Source organism: Centropristis striata, chromosome 9 (genome assembly GCF_030273125.1).
Source record: "Centropristis striata isolate RG_2023a ecotype Rhode Island chromosome 9, C.striata_1.0, whole genome shotgun sequence".
Taxonomy (NCBI): domain Eukaryota; kingdom Metazoa; phylum Chordata; class Actinopteri; order Perciformes; family Serranidae; genus Centropristis; species Centropristis striata.
In genome coordinates, this window is record NC_081525.1 from 11,286,562 (window position 1) to 11,312,711 (window position 26,150).

Sequence of the window (26,150 nt, forward strand, 5' to 3'; positions counted from 1 at the left end):
ATTTCATAACTTTGACTTTGTATCTTATAACTTTGATTTTTCATCTCCTAATTACGATTTTTTATCTCATAATTTTAATTTTTCTGCATCTGTACTGAAAACTAAAGAAACTAGAGATTAGTTCATAACATATTAAGTAAATAACAAAGCAAATTAAATAAGATGAACATAGAAAAATATATAAACACTTTTTACTCAACAGCACAAGAATGCAGTGAATTACTTTACAATCCTGAGTGTTTTTGCAGGTATGCAACACCCAAAATAAACTAAATGTAAGCCTAATGTCTCCTCTTGGAATGTTGCTTGTACGGCGCAATGGCTGGAAAAGATGACACGATTGATTGCTGCTTTGGTCTACTGGCTGCACCGCTAGTAGTGGCTGAACTGCTAATGCTACGTGTGCTGGCAGCATACATATTTATATATTCTGCATACCGTAATCACTTGGGTGGAACTTCATCAAATGATTAAACCGATTTGTTGTTGTTAGAAAGCCCACGCTGTTAATGTTTTTGTGAAATTGTTTATTGAACTAAGTTCCATTCAGTAATAACTTGTTTCCATATGTTTTATTGAATGCACCATAGCTGTTCCACCACGATTGAATGCACCATGCCTGTGTGTGAATTGCCATGCTGTGAATGTTAGTTTTTTCTCTGTACAGCGGCAGATTATAATTTTCTTTGCTCTTTCCCAACACTCACCTGCACCTCTCTGGTTTACTGCTCCAATTCATGGCTGACATCTGTTTTGTTGCACTCAGCTCCACGTTTATTCTTTCTATTTACTTCTCTGATTGGTTTTCACGCACATTTCCATCATGTTTGATTGAGTAAATATGCTCACAGCTGATCACCGTAACCGACCTGAAATTTCTCACGATCACTAATCACGATCAAATAATTGACCTCCTCAAAGTAATCTGTTTCAAACCAGTCCAATCCGCCGAGCTCATGTCTAATTTTCTCTGGCAGACGCGTCTGGTCTCTCTCCCATCTCCAGTTGTCCTTGATCTGGACAGGCAAATAACAACACTTTTTATTTTTTATTTTTATATATTTCACTATAACACCAACGTTAGTTGATTCAGGGTCTCTACAGGTTTCAAAAAGTCAATTGTTTTAAGACTTTTTATGATTTTAAGACCATAATGAATACAGTTTAAGACCAATATCACATCCATACTGGCAAAAAAGTACAAAAGACATGAAGGAAAATTCCTGCAACTGTGGCATGAGCACAGCACACTCCCTGGTTGTGCTCAATAAATTCTTACCGGGCTGAACAGGTACTTAGTTCTGTTTTGTAGTTATGTTACAGCGTCCTCAAAAATGCAAACATTTAAATGCCAGACTGAAGTTTATGCATTTGTTTAAAATAAAAGTAACGTTAATGCATTTTTAAGACCTTTGAAAATCACATTTAAGTCATTTTATGAGATTTTAAGAGAATTTTTGACATTTTAAGGCCTTAAACGCAAATTATTGGATTTTTGATCTTTTAAGACTTTTTAAGACCTTGCTGATCCTCTGTGATTAAGTAATTTATACTGCGGGACAACTGCTGCCTGTAATGTTAGCCCACTAACGTTAAAGAGCATCAACTTGGCTGATACTTGTTGTTTCACTATGTTAGAAGCTTCACATGGTGAAACAACTCCTACACATCACTGTCAAAAGTGACATTTCACTAAAAGTAGAAGTAGAAAAACTTCACATCACAGCTTGCATTTATTTGTTGTATGTTGTGTGGAGATGCCGCCGTAGTAATGGCGACTTGATTACTTCAGTTTCATCTGCAACACACGTTTAGTTGCTCTGACTGCTTGTGGGTCACCTGTTAGTGCTCTGATTGTCTGTGGGTCTATCCAGAGATTTTGGTCTGCACTCATTGATAACGGACCTTGGGAATGTACTGATACGTTCCACACTAATGTGGTAGAATTTTGCATATAATAACTGACTTTTGACCCAGTTAACTGAGGAATTTACTGTTTGTTTCAAGCTTTGTCTAATAAGCTGCCAGCAGAGGCTGTTCATCTTTTTTGCATTGTCTTTAATAGCATGCCAGGACCGAGAGGTCTTCGGAACTGACACTCTCTTGTTTTTGCATGGTGAATTGTTGATTCTCTGTGATGAAGTATTCATAAAATAGTTCAACGTAAGCCCTCGGGGTCTCATGAGTCAAGATCAGTAATGTTTTCAGAACAACTAATACGTGCTTTCTATGATAAATTTTGCGCATTTATTTGCAATTTTTACAAGAACGACTAGACGAATCTCCAATAAAAGACAAAGTTCAGCATTCCCCATCATTCCCCACAGTTTCATGTATTTTGTCCAAACCTGCTCGATGCAAAGTTGCAAAGAAAAAACTAACAAAGAGTTTCTTGGTCTAACCCTGACATGCGGTCCCAGATCAGACCTGGAGACTGTAGGGGGCACCACATCATACAAATCACAAATATTGCATAATGTTGATTTAATATGATAATAACATAAAAGTGTTCTGTAGTTTGTTAAACCGTCAGCTGTAAGGAAATATTTAAAAATGAGTTATTTACATGGCGGTTCTGGTTCAGTCTGCAGACCTCCTCGTAATCCTCCTCCGATGTTAGTCTACGTTTCATATTTGTGTTGCAAGTTAGGGGAAAGGTTTCCTTGGAGAAAAATAGTTGAGTTTTTAAGATTGATAAAAATAAGAGTAAGATGAATATTTTAGAATTACATTTTGGTTTAGTTTACTTTCAAAATAAATGAAAGAAATTAAATTAGCTCCCAATTTGTAATATTTTGAAACTCAGGATAATATTAGTTCTGATTATATTGTACATGTTCAGTTCAGTGTTCAGTCTTATAAAACAACCATAAGACAAAAAGGCAGACACAGTAGTACAGTTTCAGTTTCACCAGAGTGATAGCACACTGAACAAGTTGTCGAATGTTAAGCAGAGAGCTGTTCGGTCTTTGGGGAGTGCTGACATTTCAGGCAGCTGGGCGAAGAACTAGAAGATCTAAGGAATCTATAGGCATCATGTGTATCAGGATATCATGTCCAGAGGTTGTCGAAATAAGTCTGCAAAGTTCAGAGTTCAGAACAGTGAAGTTTAAAGTTTTTGAAGGTTTGATAAAATGCTGCAGTTGTTGTCGTCCATACATTTGATACATTACGTTTGATATCAGTTCAGTTCAGTTTGACTGAATACTTTGTTGGTCAGTCTGTGGATTTGACTCTCATTGTGGAGAAATAAAAAGACTGAAATGAGATGTATAGACTGAGAATTTTCTGTTTTTTGACAAAACAATTATTGATTGAATTTAATCCTTCTATCCTTCTATTCAAACCTTCAGGAATAATAAAGTATTTTATCCTAGTATGACTGAATACTTTGTTGGTCAGTCTGTGGGTTTGACTGTCATTGTGGAGAAATAAAAAAAAGGGGCGGCTGTGGCTCAGTTGGTAGAGCGGTCGTCAAATCGATCGGAAGGGCGGTGGTTCGATCCCAGACCATGGCAGCCTACGACGTCGATGCCGAAGTAACATACTGAACCCCAAATTGCTCTTGATGCTGCGTTCATCAGTAGGTGAATGAGTTCCCAATGGTGTATGTATGAATGTTTATGTGAATGGGTGAATGAGCGCAGTCTGTAGTGTAAAGCGCTTTGGATAAAAGCAGTCCATTCACCAAAAAGATTGAAGTGAGATGAATAGAGATAATTTTCTCTCATTTGACAAAACAATTCTTGCTATAATTTCATTTTGTGGTCACAAAATGCAGTTAAACTGTTAAATCTCAATATATTGTATAGCAATACTCACCATTTTGCAATAATATGGTATCGTGACTCAAGTATCGGGATAAAATCGTATCATGGAGCCTCTGGTGAGTCCCACCTCTAGTTGTTGTTCTCTAAAATGAGAAATCACATGTTGCATTTGACTCCAGCATTGAGAGAGCCCCCCCCCCCTCCCTGGATGGAATCTGAGAGACGGCTTTGCTCGCGGCAGGTTAATTGCTTCTGAGATTCCTGCGCTAATGGAGCTAATCCTGCTCCTCTGTGCAGTTTGTGCTCCAGACTTGAGCTTGTTTGCCAGGTTATTGTGTGAGGTTGCATGTATTAATTTACTGGCACTGAGGCTGTGTGTGCTCTTGACTTTGCAATGAATACTTCACAAGGAGCTCAGGGACATGTCGTGTTTTCACTGAGACACAAAACCACAACTTAAGAGATACATCGAGACCAATTCACTTGTTGATGCAGGAATCCCTTCCCTGTTCCACAAAATATTTATTTGCATTATATGTTCCAGCTTCAGTTATTAAAGATGTCATAACTGGGGTCTGTGTGGCGTCTCATATCTCTCATTTTATGGATTTTTTTGTCCTTTTTTCACAGTGAACTGATGCTCTTAAGATAATGTTAGACATGCAAGACTTGGCTGTAAGCGACAGGAAGCAGTCTGTTGCTGTTCATAAATAGGATATTAAAATATTCCTTTTATTATATCAGCCTGAAGAAATCCTTAGTGAGTGATACGCAGCCTTCAGAGGCGTTACAGCCTCTCCTCAGAGTCTGCTGCTCATCAATGGGGCCTCTCTGATTCAGCAGCTGCAAAGTAAATCCTTAAAAAGGATTGTTCAGGGTTTTTTTTAAGGCTTATCTGATTTATAATGAACTTCAGCCTCTTTGAAAGAGCTGCTGCGCCCATGTCATTTTTCACTCAAACACCAATGACTATAGCTGTTGCCAGTGGTGGCTGCAACATAAAGCAGCCAGGTTAAAGGTAACATTGACTTTGATTTCAAGAGAAAATCATCTGAACACAGTGGAAGTTGGTGGATGGTTTGTAAAATGGTCAAGGTGCTGAGGTGCCTGAGCCCCAAGAGCATGAATGATGAATGAAACGTTTTTTTTACACTCTCCACCGTCACATTGTTGCAGCAGTGAGTGGAGATGTGGGAGTTCAGCTGTTCAGGACAGGGATATTTAGCTTAGCTTAGCATAGCTGTAACTGAAGTGATAAAACTATTATTTGTCAGAAAACTTCAGTGACATTGCACAAGAGTGCTCTACAACATTTAAAGTTTAGTTCCCCTATTGAACTGCAGGTCAAGGGGGCACATCCTGTCCTCATCCTGAGCTAGGCTCACTTCTTCGGTTAAAGAGAACATTTCTTCTATTTGGCTGGTGGTTAAAGGCCCCCACACATCGCCCCCACGGGACCTGACGGGACCCAACAGGACCCGACGCCGACGAGCTCTTGTCCGACAATTCTCTCACCTCTCGTCGGACACAGTCGGATGAAAAAAGGAGTGAAACACATCGCCATGACGACTGCCGACTACACAGCAGCCTGTACGTTCTGCAACTGTGCGAGATGCAACAAGTCTCCTTAACAACGGGTGGCGCTAGTCTCGTAACTGTAATCCAAAACATGAAAACAGGAAATCACGTAACGGGAGATTAAAAACAAAGCGCATACAACATTTCCACATTTCCACATATGGTTATGTCATATAACGGTGGTCGCTCTGTGCCACCAGCTGCTCCTCCAGTGCTTCAGTCCACGTAGCCATGGCTTCCAGTGTATTTTTAAAAACAATGCGAAAAACGAAGCAAAATGTAGTCGTCTCTCCCGTAATGACCGGCCTCATTTATAAGCCGGGTGTCTTACCAGTGTTATGTCAAAGTCTCCCGCTGTCCTAGTCATTCTCTGTAAAGTCGAGCCGTTTACACATATTCTTCTGGGCTTTTTAGTAGTTTAGACATTTTAAATCCTGCTTAAAATGAACATTCAGCGTTTTTGTTAATAGAAGCCCCGGCTACTATTTGAGGAAATACGGTATCTAATTATAATAATAATATATATTGGCTTCTGCCGTCACCATTCTAAATTGACCAATCGCAAACAAGTCCAACCTACAGTACAGTCGGGGTGGGGCCCACACCCAGAAGATAACTGTGAATTTAGGAACTTGTTGGCAGTCTGACTGATGATTGCTGTGGACACAGCTGAGTCCAGCTGCTCATTGCATTTGGTTACTATTCTTTTATTAAATGGTAAACTGTATTCAGTCATTGTGAGTCTTTTGTAGAAACCAAGTCTAGAACTAAAGAACCGGGGCAGAGTGCTCTCACAATCTGCTGTTACAGTCCAAGACAACCAGTCTTTGCCTTCATTTCACTGAGCCGGGCTGAATGCAGGGGAGGGCTGGGAGTCTCTAAATACATGTCATCATTCATACATGAAGGGGGATATATATATATATATATATATATATATATATATATATATATATATATATATCATCAGACAGCCCACAGTCTGTCTGCAGATATATTTGCATGCTGATGGCTGATGCGTGGGGAATAATATGTGACTCAGTGATATTGCAGGGAACGGGCAGATGTTTGTCATTGACTTTGACTTCTGTAAAGCTAGCTCTCTCTCTTTTAATTTAATTTGTTTTCCCATTATGGAACTTGCTTTTCATGACTTATCTATGGATGGCAAAATGTCCATCCACCTAAGCAGAGCTTTCCATGCCATATAGAAGCAGCCAGTTATTATATTAGGCTCTATAATTTTACATTTAAAGGGTCTCCGGTTCGACTCCAGCATGTGGCTCTTCTGTGTGGAATTTGCATGTTCTCCATGTGTCAGCGTGGGTTCTCTCCGGTTCTCCGGCTTCCTCCCACAGTCCAAAAACATGCACTTAGGTTTAATTGGTGACTCTAAATTGAACCCCACGGTCGGGAGCTAATGTGATGTAAAAGTAATGGAATGGAAGTAATGGTAAAAGAAATGCGACAGGACCTTTCAGACTGAGGTCGCATTGGAAAACATCAGATATGTATCCGATTTAGGACCACATATAAAAGTAGCCTGGATTTGATTAAAAATGAAAAAAATCTGTTTGTGCTGTTCAGACTGTCATAAAAACATCAGATCTGAGTCACATGTGAGCAAAAAATGGGATTTGGGTCACATTTTCCTGCAGTCTGAACGTAGCCATAGACTCATGCTCTCATTCACTCCTACGGATAATTTAGAGTCACCAGTTTAACCTAAGCTGTATGACTTTGGATATTGGGAGAAAACCCACGCTAACCTGGCAGAACATGCAAACTCCACAAGCATGCCCGACTGTATGTGGAGATCCTCAAAATGCTCATGACTGGAATCATTGTAAACAAAAGTTGTAACATTATTTGTAAATTGGAATCAGTTTTGTAGTCATAAAATGCAGAGGGTGTTTCTTACTTAACGCATCGTATGTCAGTCTATTGTTTTGTATGTCTTTTGTATGAAAGCTTACAGGGAGGAACTAAGAGAGCGTGCACATGGGAAAAGGTGTTAGCAGGCAGAAAGGCAGGCAGGCAACACAAGACGTTTCCAAAGCAATCAAACACTGGAAATTTGGCAGAGTAACTAACACCGTAGTCAGTACGACAATCTGATGAAGATTGAATGACAAGCTGGGGTTCTTCTTCTGCAGCTGAGGAGGAGATGAGAGGCAGGTGTGTCAGCAGGGAGGACACACACACACACACACATTCTTGTACTTCTATCTTTGTGAGGCCCTCATTGGAATAGTGAATTTTTCATCAGTTTTAGTTTTAATTTCGTTGTGAATTTTAGTTTTAGTTAGTTTTGTAACCACAAAAAACAGTTTCAGTTAATTATCTTTTTTAAAAAAAACTCTCATTATTATCTCATTATCTCATTATTACTCTTAACACTTTATTTCAGTTAACGAAAATGTTTTTTCAAATCTAGTTTTTGTTATTTCGTTTCTTTTTCGTCAGCTATAATAACCTTGTTCCTGAACCCCTCAAGTTAACCCTAAAACATAAACCTGATAGTAACGTTTAACCTAAAATAAAGTGTGAAATCTCAAAAAAGCCTTTAAAGAAGTGAGGAATGGCCAAAATGTCCTCACTTTGCAAAAATGTCCTCACTCTGTTGGTTAAAAACGTGTTCCTGTCCTCACTATGCAGGAAGTTCAAGAACACACACACACACACACACACACACACACACACACACACACACACACACACACACACGAGGGAGGTGGAAACACCAGAGAATACTCAGAAACAGATCATAACATTTTGCCGTTGAGTTTGTGTATTACCTTTGCATGGCAGCCAGATATTTGGCATATCATTAGATCACAGAATTATGTATCGCACAAATCCATCTTGTCAGGGTTCAAATTTTGTCCTTGTGTCCACACAGCCAGCAGTTTGGCCAATGAGCATCCTGTGAGGAGCTACTGTGTACCACTGCATATGATTGCCTTTGCAAAACCAATATATCCAGAAGCAAAGTTAAACATTAATGAAAACTATTTGAATGTGATGAGCTGATCCTGCACTGCAAAATAGTAATATTAGGGTTTGTGTTGAATCTCACAAAGACCAGTACAATACAGTACAAACAAAATGCTTTATACTCATGTTTCAAAAAGCTCATTAATACTTATTAATCGACTCTACATGATCTGATTATGTGCAATTTATTGTTGTTGTATAATGCATCAAAAACTGTAGCAGCCCATTCAGTTCTATTTATAGCTCATCACCTGCATACAATACAAACAATACTGTGAAAAAGCCCATTATGGTGACATATACAGTGGTTAAGTTGAGTAATACACTGCCTTGATACCTCAACCAATATCACGCTCAATGTTTTCATGTGATAACATCCTTTTTAATCTTATTTTAAGGTATTAGTAATAATAATAATGATTGAATTTAATTTAATTAATGTGGCAAATCTAGGAGAAAAAAAGTAGCAGATTTATGAGAGAAAAAAGTGTCACAGATGTAACCAGCGATATCTTTCATCTGTCCATTGCGTTGTAGTTCCTGATGCAGAAAAATACGGTGTTTTCTTCAAAGTCCGGATACCTATGATAATATGGTGATTCTGGCTAAAACCACAAGTATTTCCTTATTTCTAAATCCGATTGCAAAGTATAATTTGATGAAGTCACTTGCTGCAGACATAGTACACGGCGTGCTGCAGCTTCTGTGGCAATGGAGTTCCTTGAAAAACAAAACACTAGCCTATTTTTCTGACTTTTTCTCATAAATCTGCCACTTTTTTCTCCTAGATTTGCCACTTTTAATCTCGTAAAATTTGCCACTTTTTTCTCTTAGATTTGCCACTTTTAATCTCTCTATCTGAGACAAGGCCAAGAGGACAGACGATGCTGTTTGCTGCACAGTGTAAAGCCCCTCGAGTTAAAATGATGACTAGTGATATTGGGCTCTATAAAAGAAAGTATTTGACGTGAATATCTTAATGCAGCCGCATCAGGAGCATCAGTTCACTGTCAGACAACAGGTCTTAATCTGATCCTGCCCGGCTCTTGTTGTTGCGTCTGCTGACACACGTCTTCAGCAGTGAGGCGTGAGGGAATGTGACTCTCTGTCCATGCAGCGCTGAGAAATGACGGATAAGCAGCGTTCATATTTAACGGTGTTTATGAGGGCGGTCAGCGAGCAGCTGTTGAATCAGGAAGTGTCTCCTTAAAAGCTTTGGCTGTGGCCTTGGTATGATGTGATGACATGTGACGATACTCTGCATAAAATACACTGGAATGGAACTGAAGGAGTTTTGCTGCTAGTGAGCCTTTGAGTCATTGAGGCTTTAGAGACATGAAGTAGTGGTTGCTCCTCAGTGGCAACAATGACATCATGTCCCTCTTAAGTTATGGTCGCCTATTACATCCACCCTCCAGGGATTTAATACATGTCTCCTGATTCATTGTCATTGGGAATAATAGCGAGTGGAGAAATAGGTCAATGCTGTAAAAACATGTATGCAGGCTTCAAGTCGTTTCTGGAAATAATTTATTTGATTATTTTTGTTATTTTCTTGGTGGTGACTTTGTAATTTCTGTTTGTGCGAAAGGAGCCCCCCCCCCAGCACCGCTCATGAGCTTTTAGTAGGTTAATATTATTATTTATTAGTGAGGAAGTGAGTAAGTGAGTAAGATTTTTCATTAGTTTTAGTTTTGATTTCATTATGATTTTTTTGTTTTCAAATTCAGTTAGTTTTAAATCGTTTTTAGAGTGAGTTTGCTATTTCTTTTTTTTAAGTTTTTTTTTTTTAATGCTTAGTTTTGGGCTATGTTTACATGATGAAGGTCTGAACAGAAGACCCAAAAGTGGAGTCGCGTCATCACTTTTTTTAATTCCGCGTTTAGACGAACGAGGAAATCTGCGTGCATACGGTGACGCAAAAGTGTGTGGAATTCGATTGTATGCACACCAGGGGGCATCACTTAAAGCGATAAGAGCATCTTTGGGTATGTGGAAGTTTTCACACCACCCATTTTCATCAGCTACTCCTTCCACAAAGTTCTCCACCATCCACTAGATCTCCCAGGTCTCGTCCACAGCCGTCTGGCTCGCCTCCGACGAATTGCTGCATCCAAAATGTGATAGAGGTAATTACAGATCCTTCTCTGTTCACTAATACTATCTGTACATATCCTGTACATTTGGTGGAAAGACTCCTGTAAGTTTATAAGAGCTGCCAGAGCAGCTTGAAGGTCCGACGCATGGAAATAATCCCACGTTTGTTTATTTCTCTGTACTGGCACATGTATGTGACATAAAAGCGTACGTGACGTGAGCAGATCTGAGCAGAGTTTTGCGTCTTGGCAGTGTAGACGGACACGCTACAGTGGAGTGGATTACAGTTTTACACTCTGGAGGGTGATTTCAGATTTTTGTGTTTTTAAGCCCCAAAATCGCCGTCACCGTCGAGACGAAAGGCACTTCCGATAAAATGTTTTGTTGTTTTTACCCGCAAGCGACCTCGTGTAAACAGGGCCTTAGTTTAGTTATATTAGTTTTTTTGTAATGAGGCCAGGTCAAACTGCCGCAAGGGGCGGTTCACATTCAAATTAGGAGTGTTTCGGCGAGGGAGACCCGCCTCATTCTGGGTTTTCGACTATAATGGAAATGCACCTATTGAGAGCAAGAGAAAGAGATACGAAAGGCAGCAGTGTACTCTGCTCATATGTGCCACCTGGTGGTTGTTAAAAACACTGTAGCTGCTGCAGGAAAACACTTCCCCCTCCTCTGAGGCAGCCCGGCAGCATTACCGCTGCAGCAGTGCGTGCAAATGAATGTAGTGATATGATGTCAGGACTAAGACATAATTCCCTTTCCCTTTTCAGTTTTGGAGAAATTGTGTCTAATGTCAGGTTTACAGTAATAGGCGGATACAGTAGTTTGGCACTAGAGAGCAGCATTTGTGTCTGATGTGTTGTCAGGTTTCGGCAATACTTCACTTTTAGCTTAAGCTTTAATCGCTCTGTGCACCAAACAAACATAGGCTCACTTTCTTCCTTCCCCTCATATTTACATATATTACAGCACCCACATTTAACACAGCTGTCAACAAAGCAGGAGCACAAATGCATCACTGTATGCTGCTGAGTGATGATCCATAATAAGCCTTGGGCTGAAGACTCGCTCTATCTACAAATAATCTGTACAGTATGGGATATGAAGCCAATTGTTCACACCGGGATGACTGGTTACTGTGTTTCCTCACCTTTGTTTCCATGTGTTGTTGGCGGCTTTGCTGCTGTGCAGTTTTTCTCAAAAGTGCAGCAGCAGTTTTGGGGCTACAGCATGCTGGCCCTCAAGGAAATTGGGCTGCTCTGGCAGTAATTGGCTGAGAGATGGCTTTTAGAAGGACATAAATAATTCACCCCAGCCATCACTTTCCATCCTCGAGACACCTAGGAAATTGACTTATGTAGTACTAAAAAAACACACAGCTCTGTTTGTTCTTTCAACTTTTGTCAGTACATTCTTATTTGGTTGCACTTTGATGTCATACTGAGTCATGAGAACTCTTGGCTTGCTTTGTCAATATAATCTTTCACGTTTTTCATTTATCTTCTTTTTGTTTTTTACCATTTACGACAAACACACCCGCCTCCATCCCAACACAGTGAAGTGAAATGTACTACTTAGGATATTTAAATACCATAGATTTACTTATACCTAAAGTACAGGGTTCCACAGTACAGTAAATTTGAGAACTCAAACACCAAAATTAGGCCTATGTGCACTATTTGTTGAGACCACTCTCAGTCTCCCAGATTGCAGGAGCCTCCCATATAGATCTACATCCTACTTTCACAAGCAATTGTCCAAGATTATAGTCATAGCTTGCTCACCAAATCAACTCAATACTAAGTAGCGCTATAGCATATGCACCCGCACACGCTCGGGTGCACATGACACAACGGTAGGCCTGGGTGATTATATGATTGCGATTAGTGATCACAAGAAATTTCAGGTCTATTATGGTGATCAGCTGTTAGCATATGTACTTGAACAAACATGTTGGTTTGTAAGTTGCTGGAGAAGTAAACAGAAAGACTGAACATGGAGCTAAACATGGAGCTAAACATGGAGCTAAACATGGAGCTAAACATGGAGCTAAACATGAAGCTGAGGGCAGCGAAATAGACGTCAGCCATGACTTGGAGCAATAAACCAGGGAGGAACAGGTGAATGTTGGGAAAGAGCAAAGGGAATTATGATCTATTCGCCGCTGTAGGGGAAAAAACTAACATTCACAGCACGGTAATTCACACACAGGTATGGTGCATTCAATAGTGTTGGAGTGGCTATGGTGCGTTCATGAGCGTGGGACATATGAAAACTTATAGAGAAACAAGTTATTACTGAATAGAACTTAGTTCAATAAACAAGTTAGCAAAATATTAACAGCGTGGGCTTTCTAACAACAGATCTCTCAATGAGTTTATTTTGGATCTTGCATAGCTGCAGAAATGTTATACTTTCTAGATTTGTTGCACTGTTGAGTGAAAATTGTTTTTATATTTTTCTATGTTCATCTTATTTAATTTGCTTAATTTGTTTTTTTTTGTTTTCAGTACAGATGCCTTAAAACTGTCAGTTTAAAAACAATATAAAAATTGTGATAATAATTGATATTGGACAATATGAAAAAATATATTGGGATAATTTTTTTTGCCATATTGCCCAGGCCTACACATTAGCTTCTCCCACGTATCGGGTTGCTTTGCAGCCCACAGAATGGCATCTGGGAGAGCCCAGTTTGACTGAATACTTTGTTGCTCAGTCTGTGGGTTTGACTCTCATTGTGGAGAAATAAAAAGACTGAAGTGAGATAATTATACTTAGAATTTTTTTTTAAAATGTTTGACAAAATAATTCTTGATTGAATTTAATTTTGTGGACACAAATGCAGTTAAATAGTTAAATCACAATATATTGTATGGCAATACTGACCATATCGCAAAATGCTTAAAATCGCAATAATATGGGATTCACACCGCTAAACAGCAAGTAGTGAGCTTTTAGACACACCTGGAAAAAATGTGTAAAATAGATACAATACAATATGCATGATGTGGTGTAGACTGTGAATCACTTTTATTAAACTGTAAAACGATGTGCCTATATTCAAGGTTAATGGCATTAATATACAGAGTTGGGATGGATTGATATTATTTATGAAATCATTGTGCATATTTAAGGGAAATTTGTATTGGTCCTAGTGTCACAGCTTAAAACTATTTTCCATAATCACAGCAATAAAAAACCCAACTCCAGTGAATAAAGAGGTTGCTGTTATTCCCTATAATTGATCAGGGTGTTGGATATTAGACGTGTGGATTAATGAAGAGACTGAAATGATTGATCTCAGTGTTTCATCTCACTGCGTTCATGTATCAATGCTCTCTGAAGGTTGCTTCTTGTATTGGTGCTGCTGCTGCAAGCTGACAGACAGTCTTTCTTCCTGCCAGCTGTCTGAGCCATCAGTGAGTGAATAACCTCGTCGACAAATAGCCTGTATAGTATCTCTCAGTCTCCACAGAGCGATGAGGGGGAGGAATCAGAGTGTGGGGCTGCAGGTTGGGTAGAGACTCCAGGCTCATCTCCCTTCTTATGCCATTTAACAACTCACAGTGGCTAAACTCATAAAGTCTTATTTAGTGTGAATCAGTGCCCCGGGTCCTAACAAACACACTGATGCTTTGCTCTGTTTGCTCTCTCATGTACTGCTGGAGTTTAAATGTATTTTCTATTACTAGAGCAGTGCCCGTAGGAAGTACATATTCATATATCTTTCCGTCTGTATTATGCTTAGCTGTCAGTTAATAAAGTTTTGTTTTTACTGTTTTTTTAATGGATCAAACTGATGCAGAAGAAAGGGCTTAAATCTCCGCTTAGCATGCTAATCGTGAGATAGCACATTACACAGTATGCTGCACTAAAAGTACATTAACATGAACCCAATTAGCTGATTGACTATATTGCATGTAAGTATCTCATATCAAATGATTATGGGCATTACACTAAGCAACATGAATGTCATCCCTGAATTCAAAGTAATGCAACATAAGAAGTGAATAAAGCTAAATCTCTGCTTAGCATGCTAATACATGTTACAACTTCTGCAACTCCATAAAACACTTACTTTTCATAAGGTACTCACACCATCCAGCACATTGAACATTGATATTAGCTGGAAATTATTAGAATATTATTGGAAAATCAAACCTTGTGGCGCACTTTAAAACTCTGAAAAATAGGTAGGCTAAATAGACTTACAGATGAGATGAGTCAGGTGTGGAAATCCAGAGCGAATTGGGTTTCTGATCTGTTTTCTGATCTGTCTGTTCTAGACACACACACACACACACACACACACACACACACACACACAAACACTTTTATAGATAGATGTAGAAAATATAATTTAAAAAATAAGGAAAAAACATTGAATGAGAAGATCTCATCCTCTGTCCAAACTTTAACTGGTACTGTACTTTGTTTCACCATTGTAACTTGACCATATTTGTCACCCGTGGATTCCAAACATTAATGTAAATAAATGTATATCGTGAACAGACTTAGTTTCTTGAATGTGAAGGTTTATCAGATGTCAGAATGTCGCTCAGCAGACTACAGACCGTTATTGGTGAGATGCTACTGGAAACTTCTAATGTAATACAATAATATATATTAAATATAATTACAAAATCTGTAGAAATACAGATCAATCTTTATCTTACAATCTTTATAACAGGGGTAGAATATAAGGCGGGTATTAATAAGTAATTATAGTGAACAAACATCACTGTTTGACAATCAAATAGTTCATTTTCTGTAACTAACTCAGTTTTGAAGCTATTTTTTCCCCCATTCCATCTTTTATTTGACTGCCAGAAGAGCTACAGGGGGGAAGAGAATCTAGACCACCAGTGAACATTTCCTCATTTTTTCTCTAACTGTTGAAATGAGGGTAAATTCAGAATGAAGTTTACAGAAACTTAGACACAATTAACTGAGACAACTGAGACAATTCACTTCCTGCTCTTCTTTTCTTTCTTCCTTTCTCGCTGAGACTGAGCACATCATTTCCCCCGTTAGCGCTGATTGAACTGAATGTATATTAACACAAATGAAACTGTGTGATTTGCCACTAATAGTTTCAGTATCATTACAGAAAGAGTACAATAGCAGCCCAACAGCACTTATTCTGCAACTGCAGCTAAGTGCCACTGCAGTCAGTAGGAAGACAAACCCAGAAGCTTTTGGTAATTAACTCCTATTCAGAATCAGAGTGGATGGATGGAACAAAGCTCCAGACAATGTCTCATCAAGTAAAAATCCTTTTTTAAAATTCCCTTTCCTTTATCACATCTGTCCTGTTTGTTCTTCTATACTGACGAGGATTCATCAAACATGTACATCACTCAGATTTGCATGATCTGTAGCATATTCTCATGAAGTCCCACCATGAATGAAATGAAATAGTTTGTGTCTTGTCTGAATATCCACTGACTGTTCTTCATCACATAGCTCTGAGTCTTTGTCTTGAGATGATGGCATGATACCTGAGAACAGACAAACTTTGAGGAATAACTTTCTTTCAGATGACAGTTTTAGAAGTGAAGATTCCCTGGTGAGTGTGCTGTCAGCCCTCCCAGCAATCAATTTCTTGTTCCTGACACCTTGAGAACAGGAACAATTTCCTCTGTTCTTGTTGAGTATGTTAAGGGCTTTATAGTGAAGCCTCATGCATGATGAGCCACGGGACTGGCAAAACTAAGTAATGTAGCTCTTATGAGTGTATTTAATTACAGCCTGTGCTTCCCGACGATGTCAGATTGCCTGCACCTGTCAGAGTAACCGCTGACTCGGCACTATTGCTCAGCAAACTTATTAGGTATGTTATTGAATTTTGTACTACAGTATGAGAGGTAAACATCTGGGGTTTAAGCATTTGAGCAAATCACATGTACCCAGGTGTTGAGGATATACCTCGTTCAACATCCTGCTGTTCAATGGCAGGATCCTCCTCACTTCCCTGTGACATTTCACTGGCTGTCCTCCTGACAGTGTAATCCTCCCGAGGGGACATCTTTAGTCTGTAGGCTTAACAGTTCACCACATAATGTGCCAAGTGCCGTTCGAATGTCAAACCTAAGCAGACATTTGCTTATTTCTTCCAGAGCTGAGCTGGGGAGCCCATTTTCCCCAAGGTTCTGGGGTCTAGGCAGTCAAAATCTGAGCAAAGTTTTGCATCAGCAGAGAACCTCCTATAGATACTGTCCGTCACTAGCCTGGCTAATGCCAGACTAATCACAAATGAGATTAGTCTGGAAACCAGCCATTCATTTCTCCGTAGAGGAGGCGTGGTTTACGATCCTCCAGAACCGTTTATTGGGCGCTACGAATGTCTATCAAAAGCGTCTGTACGTAGCTCTTAGCCAATTGTATCAGTTATACCAGATGACATATGTAGAGTGACAGAAATCGATGTTTACATAGCCAGACTAGCCCAACTCTAATTTGAGACTAAAATGCTCAATTCTGCTTCTGCAACGTTTTTCTACAGCATGTTCTGGCTCTGGCTGCTCACAGTCTACCGTTGGTGTGTGTGTGTGTGTGCGTGTGTGTGTTTGTGTCTGTGAGAGAGTTTTGCTTGCTGCTTTGCTTCTCCAGTTCTCGTTTTCTACATGATTATTTATTTTTCCGCCTTATTCCCCCTCATGTTATTCAGCCACACATATCCACTGATTTTTTGGGCAACAGACGAGCTGCTGCAGGTCTCTGTGCGGCTCCGCTGTCCCCCGGCTCGTAGCGAGATCACCGGCATTACAGCAGTGAGCGGTACGTTGTTCTTCTTTTAAAATCAACTTTCGCTCTAAACTATTTAAAACGCCGTCTACAGCTAGATCGAAAGAGAGTTTCGCGTCTGCTGCAGCCATGTTGGATCCGTAAGAAAACGACAAAACTACAAGCTTCCATCTGTCGAGTAGTACGCGTCATCGTCTTGCCGTCCCTCCTCGTTCTGTGATTGGATCCCTAAAACAGGGCTAAGAAACGACCTTCGTTGCCAGACTGTGTTGCAGTTTGAAATGAAATCGAGAGTGCAAGGCAGTATGGGTATACCTAGGCTAGTCCGTCACTGTTTCTGCTATGACATTATGTACATAGACCTTTGGCTAGTTGCTCATCTCCTGCACAGCATTTTTTTCCTTTTTTCTAACCTTCTCTTAGAAAGGGCAGTCTGGACTTCTAACTCAGTCTTCTTCCCCTTGCAGTTTTCCATTAGGCTACTTCACAAATGCATCAGCTGCACACTTAACTCCTTCAAAGTTCCTAGCACATTTCCTAAACTGTCCTTTGTCTCCTCAGACGTTGACGCTTACACTTTACTTAGGGCCTCATCAGATAAATTGCCCCTTTGGGGATAATAATAATAATTATTTGACCTTTTGATCGTTGGTCCACCACCTAGTTGGCCCTGTTGGACACAGTCGTCTGTGATGCTTGTCCTGACTCATCTCTTCCCACTTCTGCATGCGTTTCTAGAAAGAAAACTGCTATATATATATATATAAAAAAATACCATTCTGTCTCAGGCTGGGAGGGACGATGTTGCTTCTCGGGTGGGTCTTCCTCAGATTCACAATTTGACCCTTGACTTAAACATGTAGGGCTGCACAGGTCCAATGAAGCTTGACAGAGCATCCATTCTGCAGGTGCATGTGAGTGGAGCTGCCCCGGCTGCACCTTCCTACAAGTGGGCGTGGTTTCAGCACCTCCAGCCGTTAGCCCCCAGTGTTTCCGAACAGAGAAGACTACTCAGTTTTTTATTTTAAAACCTACATTTTTCCACTTGCTATTTTTTTTCTGATTCAAATTTGGCTGGGTGTTTAATAGCAGATTTGTCTGTGGTGTAGAATACTTAGATCATATATATATATTTAATTATATATACTTTATATAGTTAGTTTTTCCTGGACTTTAAGCAGTAAAAAGAGGGGTACACCTTCCACAACACTGTCTGTTTTGTCTGCCAGGACAAGAATCAAAAGATGTGCAGAACACCATCCATTAATCTGTTTGGGAGACTTCTCAGAGAGTGCAGAAACCCCCGATACTTTCTCTGCAGATTTGCTGCACCATCTGTTGAGTTGCCCATACGTGCCAGTGTCGATATTGATCTCCAGCAGCACTGTTTTCAGGAGCTTGCTAAATGCTGCCCTGTAGATAACTACAACATCAGTATAATGGAACATGGCCCTTGGAGCTGATATCTTGCATTGTAACTATTTGCAGTGGAAACATGCCAGTCTGTCTAACTTCTTCTGCTGTATTTGACTGCATCAGTTGGCTGATGACATCAACAACTTTATGATTTAAGTGCATCATTCGACAGCAGGGTAACTAGGGAGCCTCTATCCTTTGCACCAGTTTCATGCTGCTTCTTGTTATCATCTATGCAAGTGTTTACATGCTGTTGGAGGCAACTTACATATTTGCTCAAAAGCAGAATCAACTCTAGGAAGTTGCCATGATTAACTGCAATGTTTTCCAAGCTATAGCCAGCCTCCATTATGCACTCCATCACTTTTTTTTCACTTGCTCAACATGTAATGACATTTGGTGACCAGGAGTTTCACATCTGCCTTTTGTTGTACATTCAGAAAGTGAACATCTGCACTATTTCTATGTGTGTTATTTCGTTCATGTTCCCCTATACTTAAGTGAATATGTTTCTAGGCTTTCTATGCCTCCTTTAATGAAAAGGCTATCAAAACTCTCAAGGTTTAGGTTTAGGTTTATTTGCGCAGTTAGAATTACATAAAATGACAAAGATAACAAATTGTGTAAAGTGCAGGGAGAGGCAGAAAACCCAGATGGGCTTATTTAAAGCCTCCACCTAAAATTTCAAGAAAGTAATAAACTGATAATAGAAAAAACACATGTATAACACCACCAACAAGTTATAATGACAGATAAAAAAATAACAATATAAAAACAAAAAATATGAACATGATATCAAAGTGTATTTTGTGTGAATTAGAAAATTAAAGAAAAAACAGCAGTTAAATGGGCTTTTAGACATCTTTTGAAATATTTTATAGATATGGACTTCTTTGCCAGATGGGAAAAGGTGTTTATCCATAATTTGGTGCCCCTAAATTCAACAATAAATTGATCTCTGCATGTAAGAAATCTTGGAGGATGAAGATCTAAAGATTGACACGTTGGATAAGAGTGAACCTGGAATTACATTTAAAATAAGTCTTAAAGTGCTCTGGAAAGCTCTCATGATCTGACTACACCTTATGAATAAAAACACAAATTTGACAGATATTAATGTCATGAACAGTAAGTATCTGAACTTTCTGAAAAAGAGGTACATGTGACTCAGATCAGGTTCCATCCTAACAAAACGTTTCTGAAGAACCAAAATTCTATGGAGTGTAGTAGGAAAGGTGCTTGCCCAAACAATATTACAATATGAAAGATATGGATAAATGAAACTATAATAAAGTGTAGGAAGACAGTTTGTAGTTACTAGATTACTAATCCTCCTAATTATACCAATAGATTCGCTTATTTATTTGCTAACCCAGTGTATTTGTGCTTTCCAAACTCAAACTCTCATCAACAAATCTTGTTGTTGAGACTTGAGGCATCTCAACAGACTGAATTATGACTTTACAAGGTCAACAGACTCAACAGTCTTTTCCTGATGTGGCCTGATCTGAGGTTGTGGTTCAGGGTTCTGCTGCTGAGCTGTTGCCAGTCCCTGAGTAGGCTCTGCTCTCCCTTGACCCTGTATTTAATCACAATAAAAAGTGGTTTGTAAGGCTATCGCACATTTGACATTGAAAATATGTTTCAAGCAAAACAATTCAGATTCTTCCCGTGGCAAAATGTGCAGGCTTGTTGAATATGATTTTAATTCTACTTCCTTTCAGTTTAGGGTCCTTGACTCTAAATCACATTTTTAAAATTGTTAGAAATTTCAGCACAAATCTCTTCTCTTCTTACAAATCTTTCTGATCAAGTCAAGTCAGTTTTCTTAATATTGTACCAAATCATACATTTTTCTCTGGGCACTATTCATATAGAGTGGCTCCACACCATACTCTTTATAATATGGTAATATCGTTTCGGTCCAAATATAAGACATGGACTTTCTCCTAGAGCAGGGGTGGGCAATTAATTTTCCCAAGGGGCCACATGATCAATACCACGAAGGTTGCAGGGCCCGGACCAAAACTCTGAACTAAATTCTGCTCAATATTAATTTAATCGCTTTATAAAATACAGTAAATTATCTGGTTTTGAGCTGCTACTAATAGGAATACATGTTATGATAAGACTGTTAATGTGGAGTAAATCAAATATAGCAGTAAAAAGTAGTAAATACTCCAATCAGTAGTCCATTTATTTTAAACACAACTGTAAATGTCCTTTAGTAAGCTTCCTATTTGTGTTTTTGTATTATATAGCTTGTTTTTCATGTTTGTGCATTTTCAAGGTGTTTAACAATGTTGAGGTGCTTTTATTTTGAAAAAGTGCTGTCCAGTGTGAAACGGGTGCTTTCATTTTGAAAGGTAGTGACAGGAAATAACGGGTAGAACGGTTAAATGAAAAAACGAACGGTAAATAATAACGAGTGCGTAGTAATTCATATAAAGTTGATATAAAGTATCAAAAAGGCTTCTATGGTGGCTGGCTGACAGGACACAAGGTTTGTTAAAGTTTATTTTCTTCTGTCATATTAGTGGCTATATTTGTTGTCTTAACTATAGTAAAAGTGTTAGCTAGTGCTAATGTTTGCTATTTTTTTCAAAATAAAAGCACTGCGGTTATATTGATTTCTAATTTCTGGGTAACATCACGTGGGCCGGACCAGGACAGCCAACGGGCTGGGTGTGGCCCGCGGGCCGCCCAATGCCCTGGTCTGTCCTAGAGATACATCCGAAGGGTCATTCTATATTTGGGACAATTCCTATAAATACAGTATTCACTCAACAATCATGGCACAATTATTTGACTTGATTCATAAAGTTGGTGGTTTGCTGACGATGTTCTTTGGCACAGTTTGTAAGGCTTTTTTTTTTTTTAATTGAGTCTTTTCAGCTGCCCCTTTGCTTTCTGTTGTCCATTTTACTCAAGTTCAATTATGCTTTCTTCAGTGTTGCATCTTCCATGAAGCCCCCCTCTCACTGCACTGTCGTCTGTCAATTACTGCACCGTCGGCTGGACTCGAAACGTGATTACGTCATCAACCAGGCTGTGCAGAGCTGCGGGTGCTTTCTCCTGATTAGCCACTCCGGGCCTGGTGTATACCAAGGATATTATAGTTAAGAAAAACCAATGAAATAAGAAAAACTAGAATTGGAACAAAATTTTTTGTTAACTACAATAAAAATAAAAACTAGTGCGCTAAGCAGACTACAGACCGTTATTGGTGAGATGCTGCTGGAAACTTCTTATGTAATACAGTAATATATATTAAATAAAATTACATCAATCTTTATCTTACAATCTTTTTATAACAGGGATGGAATATAAGGGGGGTATTAATAAGTAAATATAGTGAAGCAACCTCACTTTTTGACAATCAAATAGTTCATTTTCTGTAACTAACTCAGTTTTGAAGCTATTTTTTCCCCATTCTATCTTTTATTTGACTGCCAGAAGAGCTACAGGGGGGAAGAGAATCTAGACCATCAGTGAACATTTTACTCTTTTTTTTCTCTAACTGTTGAAATGAGGGTAAATTCAGAATGAAGTTTACAGAAACTTAGACACAATTAACTGAGACAACTGAGACAATTCACTTCCTGCTCTTCTCTTCTTTCTTCTGAGACTGAGCACATCATTTCCTGAAACTGTATAGTGTGGTTACAAAACTCACTGAAAATGTCTTTTGTTTTTCCGTCTTTGTCAACTTTTTTCATACAGGAACACATTGGTATATCTGTTTATTGAGACTGGGATGTTACACGGCTATGTGTTTATACTGTAGTATTTATAAGAATACAGAGCACTTTAAGATGACAAGATGACAGACTGACTGGCTACAAAATGCTGCTAATTGAAGGCTGAACTCTTAGATAAGAGTGATCTAACTATACACATGTTACACACGTTCATAAATTAAACCACATCTTAAAACTTATCTTAAATCTCGACCTGAAAACTAACTAAAGCTGTCAGCTAAATGTAGTAGAGTAAGAAGTACAATATTCTAGTGATGTGCCAATGAAGCCTCATGAAGCATTTTCTCTATTTTCTGAGACCACTAGATGGTGCTCTTGGTTTAAAGAAGAGGCTCAAGCAATAGTATAATTTGTGCTTTCAGTCCTTTGTTGAACATAGAGCGCCATCTAGTGGGCTCAGAAAATAAAGAAAATGCTTCATGAGGCTTCATTGGCACATCACTAGTATTACATAGTTAAATGAGCCCAACCTTGACGTCACTAATGAAAGCATCAGTAATAATAATCAAATAACATATTTATAATATATAAAACAATTTGAGTGGGTCCATTCTGCATAACGAGTACTTTTACTTTTGATACTTTAAGTACTTACTTCAGTAAGTTTTGAATGCAGGACTTTTACTGTAGTGGAGTAATTTCACAGTGTGGATTTAGTACTTTTACTGAAGTAAGAGATCCGAATACTTTTTCTACCACTGATCATATCACATGTTCTTCATCTGAAGTGATGTGTAATATGAATAAATTGCACCATTTTCTGAAGCTCTATTTTATTTCTATTTTTATTTGTACTTGTGCTTGTACTGTGGATCATTGCCTGCAACATTTGAGCAATTATTACAGTGACAATTGTGTCTTGTGTTGTATTTCAATCAATACCAAAAACTTTCACATAAGTCCTGTTGCAGATACCCTAAAAAGAAAAAGTAATCAAGCCAGAATGTAACTTGAATCAAGTGGATTAGTGAGTGGGAAAAGTTTGAGCCAGATGTGTTGTGATTTGTGAGATGGGGGAAAGTGTAGCTGCAGCTGTCTCTTCTCTGCAGTCAGTGCTGCTGGCAGACAATAGTAATGGTATAGAGAAGAAATGCTGTTTGCACAATGACTGTGGAAAATGCAGCACTTAGTCTTATCCCTGCCTTCCTGTCACAGCACACCTAATGACACGTCAAAGATTTTGGAAACTTTCCCTGAACCCTTTTCTGTAATTGTTTAACTTACTTTTTTAAAGGTATTTTTCAGTCACACTATGTAACATCCAAAGCTTTCCTGAAATGTGTGTCTTATTTATTTATTTATTTATTAAGTCTATACGCTGTCAAGTAGATTTCCTATGCAGTATTCTGAAAGGTAGATGAGGTGAATGGTTCCAGCTCCAGTGTCAGCTGTGTGACCTTGATGAGATTCATATTGTTTCGGAAGAAAATCAAGGGAAAGTACAGGCTGACCGCTGACTGCTCTCTTGCTCTATAAATTGCTTGATTGCTGAGGCAGAAGGGAGTGGTTGGTACCGCTCTGATCTCTGGATTCACAGCGCATTTCTAAGCACATATTTGGCCTCCTTGATGTGCAATCAGTGAAGTTGTGAAGATTCGGCTGGAGAGGTGTTCCAGGTGTTTGTATTTCAGTAACCAGAAGAAACATGTTCCAGGAAATCCACAACAAGTTACTACTATTTTTAGAGCTGCTTGTTGAGTGTCCCTGTGGCCTAGCACTGTTCCCTATATCTGAATGTACCAACAAAAGCTGTTAAACCACTGTAACTTTTTAAAAATGTATTATGACGTTTGGCCTCCTTGACATGTTTGTAATTATAGACTTAAGTTTTGAACACAAGTGTTTTTGAATGTGGTGTATAACTGTCCTAATTTAAAACAATCAAACAAACAAATAGAAAAAAACACATTAATATAGACAGTACCTCTGACTCTCCGTGCAACAGCTTAGCCACAATTAATGGAATTGACCAAACGTGGTCCAGCCATAAGTTTACCAACAAAAGGACAACAACAAAACCCTGGACATACTGACATATGTATTAGAAGTGGGGGAAAAAACGATACAGCATAGTATCACAATATTTTGTGTGGCAATATTATATCGATTCAAGGCAGCCAAGTATCAATAGTGGAGGCCATAGCGAGCTCACTTTTAAGAATATACTGTAGATCTAAGGAATCTAAAGGCATCATGTTTGTCAGGATATTGTGTCGGGAAGTTGTTAAAATAAGGCTTTTTTTTGTTTCATTCAAAAAAATTCAGATCAGTGAAGCTTAAAGTTTCTGAAAGTTTGATAAAACGCTGCAGTTGTTGTCATCCATACATGTTTGATATCAGTTCAGTTCAGTTTGACTGAATACTTTGTTGGTCAGTCTGTGGGTTTGACTCTCATTGTGGAGAAATAAAAAGACTGAAGTGAGATGAATAGACTGGGAATTTTCTCTCATTTGATAAAATTTAATTCTGTGGACAATGCAGTTAAACAGTTAAATCACAATATATTGTATCGCGATATTCTCCATATCGGGAAATGCTTAAAATCGTAATAATATCGTATTGTGACTCAAGTATCAGGATAAAACCATATCGTGGGGCCTCTGGGGATTCACACCTCTAGTATGTCGCTACATAACGTTCTATGTCACCTCCATAACAGCATAAAGTAGTAATGTACAGCAGCAGTTCTTTTGGCCCCAAGTCTGATCTTTTTCCTAACCTTAACCAAGTCGTTTTGTTGCCTATAACCTAACCAGGTATATTTGGTGGCTAAATGTAACTAAGTTATTCCATTTTGATGAAGTATTGAAGGAGTGAAGAGTTTGCACTGTGATCTTGATATATAGAGTTTAGAGTGTCAATTTCCTAGGCTGCTGGGGTTTTTTTTTAGTTCAAACCTTGATTTAAGATCATGTTTCTTGCAAACCTACAGGATGTGTAGGAATACATGTCATGTACAGTGCAAAGTACAGATCGACTGATGTAATTTTTCTTGTGCTAGTGCAAACACCAGGACTTTATTTTAATGTCAAAATCAATGACAACCATGGAAACAACCGAGCTCTTTGTTGAGGACAGTCATGTTAAAACACTATTACATCATCACCTGTCCTGCTGTTATTACAGCCATGTGAAACGCTTCATTCATAGACTCACAATAACATGCTGCTGCAGAACGAATACAGGAGGCACACTGGAATGGATTTATTTCTTGGCATTTACAACTATAGGGGGAAACTTGAGCCATAACAGTAAAATGTAGAGTAACAAATATACTCAATTGCCAGTTTATTAGGTACAACTAATGCTGTCTGCAGTAAATCCTCCCTTCTTTAAAGTTTTAACAACCATCATGTAATTGAAGCTGATTTATAGAGGTGGTAATTCTGTATTGTGTTGATCCTAACAGTTAGCCTACTTGTGTTGCTATTAAGTCTGTGTATACAAAATATTAGAAGCACTTGTAAGTGTAACACACTTTAACTGTAGCTACCGTGATCAACACTTCTCTGGGGATATTTGAACGAAACTGAACGTAATACAAGTCATGAATTTAGAACTTATGTCTTATTAAGATAAGATAAGATATGACTATATTTATCCCACAGTGGGTAAATTTATCACAGCAGCTCAAGATACAGACACATGCAGTCATGGAAAAAAATATTAGATCATTTTGGTTCCCCCTTGCTTTCTTGTTCATTTTAATGCCTGGTACAACTAAAGGTACATTTGTTTGGACAAATATAATGATAACATGAAATATAGCTCCTAAGAATTA

At 38.7% G+C, this 26,150-nt stretch overlaps 1 protein-coding gene across 1 annotated transcript in view; it reads left to right on the forward strand.

Annotated features, from left to right (window-relative positions):
• ptprfa (protein tyrosine phosphatase receptor type Fa) overlaps positions 1-26,150 on the forward strand; it is a 248,912-nt gene that overhangs the window by 882 nt on the left and 221,880 nt on the right. The gene's annotated exons all lie outside the window — the stretch shown is intronic.